Here is a 5,351-nt window from a genome sequence, read left to right on the forward strand (position 1 = left end):
TGGTGCTAAATGCTATAGAGAAAAATAAAAGACAGAAAGGAGACAGGAAAGGAAGGTTTGTTAGAATTTTAAGTACGGGGGTCAGGAAAGACCCCATTGATAACAGACAAGATATAGATTAAATAATAGAGAAAAAATGCATTGTGGTATAGCCACACATTGAAATATAATTCAACCACTTATTCTGTATTAGTTAACATGAGGATGGCCAGATAGCTCAGTTGGATAGAGCACGAGCTCTGACCCACATGGGCCAGTGAGCTGCGCCCTCCACAACTAGATTGAAGATAACGAGCTGCTGCTGAGCTGCCACTGAGCTCCCGGGTGGCTCAATGGCTCCGTTGGTTAGAGCGCGAGCTCTCAACAACAAGGTTGCCGGTTGGTTGCCACCATCCCATGGGACTCCCACATGGGATGGTGGGGTGCGCCCCCCGCAACTAGATTGAAAACAGCGGCTGGACTTGGAGCTGAGCTGTGCCCTCCACAACTAAGACTGAAGGAACAACAACTTGACTTGGAGCTGATGGGTCCTGGGAAAAAACACACTGTTCCCCAACAAAGTCCTAGAAATACACACTGTTCCCCAATAAAGTCCTGCTTCCCTTCCCCAATAAAATCCTTTTAAAAAACAAAAATAAGGGGGCCGGCCCGGTGGCTCAGGCGGTTAGAGCTCCATGCTCCTAACTCTGAAGGCTGCCGGTTCGATTCCCACATGGGCCAGTGGGCTCTCAACCACAAGGTTGCCAGTTCAATTCCTCGAGTCTCGCAAGGGATGGTGGGCAGCGCCCCCTGCAACTAAGATTGAACACGGCACCTTGAGCTGAGCTGCTGTTTAGCTCCCGGATGGCTCAGTTGGTTGGAGTGCGTCCTCTCAACCACAAGGTTGGTTGCCGGTTTGACTCCCGCAAGGGATGGTGGGCTGTGCCCCCTGCAACTAGAAAAGGCAACTGGATCTGGAGCTGAGCTGCGCCCTCCACAACTAAGATGGAAAGGACAACAACTTGACTTGAAAAAAAGGCCTGGAAGTACACACTGTTCCCCCAATAAAAGTCCTGTTCCCCTTCCCCAATAAAAATCTTTAAAAAAAAAAAAAAGTAAATCATGGAAAGATGTTTATAACACACAATCAAGTGAAAAAAGATTCTCACCACACACAAAAAAAAGTAAGCAACTGTGTGGTGATGGATGTGTTAACCATATTGTGGTAATCACAACAATATATATGTATATTAAATTATCACATTGCATACCTTGAACCTACACAATGTCATTACATCAATTATATCTCAATAAATCTAAGGAAAAAGTGATAAAAGATTACAAAACAGTATTAAGGTATGATTCCATGGATATGAAATTACATGTGTGTACATATTCATGCTTTAAATGGGAAAAGGGAACAACACAGAAAGATACTGATAATACCAAGCAAGGGTTCAGGCTGATGCCAGACAAGTGGTACAGGTGACATTTGTTTGTTCTCCCACCCCCTTACTCATCCTCCTCCCCACACCTACACTTTTGTTCCAGAAAACATTTAAGGACAGCAAATCTACACCCCTGCCAGTTCTTTTAACTCTCCCTATTTTCCCTCACCCTTTTCCCTCCTCTTCCCAGAAGCCAGGCCAGTGATAGGATGAAAGGGATAAAGGCTTAAAATCAAGGTAAGCTGAGGGGGCATAAGAAGGATGGAGGGAAGCTCCCACAGATCTGGATGGGATTCCTCTCATTTTGGCACATGGGAAGCAGAACCTGGGAGGCACACTTCCTCACTGCAGATCTGTAAGACTTAAAGCAAGGCTATCTGATTCAGAGTCCCTATTTCAGCTACTTAACCACAAATGCTTTGCAGGGCAGCCAGGAAGTGACATTCACAGGGAGGTGACAAGGCACAGCAGGGCAGAGGTCTGCACCCAGCACAAGTGCCTGTACCTTCCTATGAACAGAAAATGACACAGAGCTGAGCCCTTTTTGCCCCTCCCCTATCCATTCCTCCACGCCGACATCCACCAAGCTATCCTGGCTAAGTTAAACTCATGCCCAACCCCACACCCCCACTTCCTTACCACACTCCCCTAGAGATTCACACATGTCTCCACTAAGATTCTCAAAAATAGGTCCCTACCAAGAAAGCTGCCCAAGGTGACCGGATATGCTAGTTTGATTGGAACATTTTTAGTCTAGGGTGAGGCTTTAAGTAACCTGGTGGACACGGCCCAGATATATTTGCTCTCAGATATGTGGAAGCAGATTACGCTTCTCACCTGAGCATAAAGCCACAAACAAGGAATTGGCAGCTTCCCAAAGGTGGACTTCATATTGCTATCCCCTATTTCTTTAGCCTAAGGGTAGGAGTGGAGGCACATGAGTAGAGGTAGGGGATCTAGAGAAAGATTTGACTGTTTGAAAATATTTCTCACATACTCTGTGTCACCTCTTGGATACCTACTATATGCCAGGTCCTGTGCTAAGTGCTTTCATATACTATCACCAAAAATGACAAATCACTTTTATCCAACATTCCTACTATATCCTACTAAATTTACGAAGCCTAAGGCACATACAGGTCCAGCCATCCTGCTGACAGCTGAATTTAGGATGAGGCTTGAAATTAGGAAGAGGGCAGAAATCGGAGCTTCTCCTCGGGGCTGCACACAGAAGTCTCAGTACACACTATCAAGGCCCCATGCCAGCTTCTACTCTCTTTCCTGGGCTTTCAGCAGAGAACATCTCACACACACACACATACACACACACACACACACACACACACACACACACACACATCCTCCAACACACTTAGTCTGCAAGTGGGAGAAATTCTTCACTAGTGGAGAGTATAAGATGAGTCAGAGAAAACCAAAAGCAATCATCTCTTTAGCAGAGGAACCTCTTTCTCTCCACCTTTGTCTTGTCTTCCTTGAATATGTAGTTTTATGCAACTTCTATTATGCTCATCACTATAGGATATAATCAGAACACATGTCTCCTGCCTTTAAGAATTTACTCCATTTGTGAAGACAAAATCAACACGTAGGAAATATGTTATAAAAAAGGGGACCCTCAGATTTCTTGCATGAAACAGGAAGAACAGAGATACTAGTAAGACAAACAGAGGGGTAGGTGAAGTAAGACAAATGGTGGAGTGTCCTGACATACACAAATATCTTCAATTTCAAACATAATCTCCCCTTTTTTGGTTCCATTCTTAGTAAGAGATGTGTTTCCCTTCAAAAGAAAATCTTAAATACAAAAATCCAAGACATAAAGTTGGGGATCATTCACTAGACAAAAGGGATCTTTCCCTTTGCTATAAAGTTTATGGAGATACAATTTAATAATCCTCTAACCTCTGTCCCTATTGCCACACCACACACACACACACACACACACACGCACTGTTCACATACAAATTTTTGAAATCACATTTATAGGGTGAAACAAAATACTTTTTAAAAGTTAATAAAAGGCAACATATTGACAAATAGATAAGATGTGATATGTACCTAAAATGGAACATTCTTCAGCCTTAACAAGGAAGAAAATCCTGTCACACGGTACAACATGGATGAACTAAGTGAAATAAGCTAGTCACAAGAAGGCAAATACGGTATGATTCCACTTTTATGAGGTATCTAAAGTAGTCAAATTCATAAAAGTAGAATGGTAGTTACCAGGAGCTAGAGAGACGGGAAACGAACAATTGTTTAGTGGGTATAAGAGGTCCAGTTTTGCAAGATGACAAACTTCTGGCAATCTGTTGCATAACAATGTAAATATACTGAACAATACTGAACTGTACACTTAAAAATGGTTAAGATAGTAAATTTTGTTAGTTTTTTACTACAATTTAAAAAAGGCAATGCACACATGAATAAAAAATTTCAACAACACAAAAAAATATTAACAAAACAAACTTCCAGAGATAGTATAGATTTAACAAGTATACAGAGTTCTCCCCTTTTTCCATACAAATACTAGAACTAGCATGCCACAAAGACCATTCTGCACCTGGCTTTAGTTTTCTCTTAATTACAGATCTTAGAGATTGGTCCATATCAGAGTGTGAGCGTGTGTGTGTGTCTGTCTCACCCTTTTTAATTGCTGCATAATATGATAATATCTACCATAATTTACTAAATGCGTATCTTATTTACATATAGTAAGATATATATTTTAAGCAAAATGTGTTAAAAGCTTTGTACACAAATTTTGCATATTTTTTTGCTCAACAAAATTGTTCAGATTTCACTCTTTATCCTCCAAGCAACTATAAATGATGAATATTTGCTTTGGTTTGAATTTAATAATGTTTCACCTTGGCTCATTTCTACTAGGTTACATGTTGACTCTGTCATTGTCACAAAGAGTCCCCAAAGATATGCTCAAAGAAACACATGAAACACACATCATCCTCTAAATATCATGGTCGCCCTTTACTCCATCATCCTTACAAATGGCTCATCAATAATATACCTTTTACTGTGTTTATGAGGAAATTTTAAAAATATATTTGTATATACTTTTATTACCTAAATAATTTTTTTAAAAGCACCTCTTTCACTTCAGTGTCTCTGAGTGTGCTGTTTGGTTTCTCTTAGAGAGAACATACTGAGGTAGATGAGTGAGTCTACATATCAGATGATATGTCTGATGAGTCCACAGACATATCGTGGTTCAAATCTCAGTTCTGCTATTTCCAAGTTAATCCACGTTTCACAGCCTCTGGCTTGCCATGTGGTAAACCCAGGACAATACCATCTCTCTCTTACCCTGGGGAATCACCACGCAGGGTGAAAGTCCTTCCGAGAGGACCAAAGTGTTTCCTCTGTGGAACTACCACTGCCTCTGAAAGTCAAGGAATTGCTTAGAGAAGTGGTAAAGGACAAGGACCCCGACCGTTGATGAGAGGAAGGGGGCTTCCGGCAGAGGCAAGATCCCATGCAAAGGGTGAGAATTGTGCAGCGCCCCCAAAGCACCAACTAAGGTACCAACAAGAGCATGAAAGACAACTTAGTCAACAAGTACTTGAGTGCCCCTTGCGTTAGGCACTGAAGATACAACCATAAGCAAGAAGGTCCCTGTCCTCATGGAGCTTATAATCTAGTAGGAGGGAAAGACAAAACAGTAAAAAGTGATAAAATGACCTAATGGAAGCAAACAGGGTGCTAAAGTAACATGTGTGTAACACGGACTTGCTTAGTATGGAGTGGCCAGAAAAGAGGACACAATGCTTACGTGAAATTTAAAGGCAAGGAATAGGTAATGAGGTGAAGAGCAGGGTAAGGGTATTCTAGGCAGAGGCTGCAGCACTGCAAACGCCCTGAAGCCAGGGAGCTAAAGAAGAGGTC

The sequence above is a fragment of the Rhinolophus sinicus genome, linkage group LG05, assembly GCF_036562045.2.
Source record: "Rhinolophus sinicus isolate RSC01 linkage group LG05, ASM3656204v1, whole genome shotgun sequence".
Classification (NCBI taxonomy): Eukaryota; Metazoa; Chordata; class Mammalia; order Chiroptera; family Rhinolophidae; genus Rhinolophus; species Rhinolophus sinicus.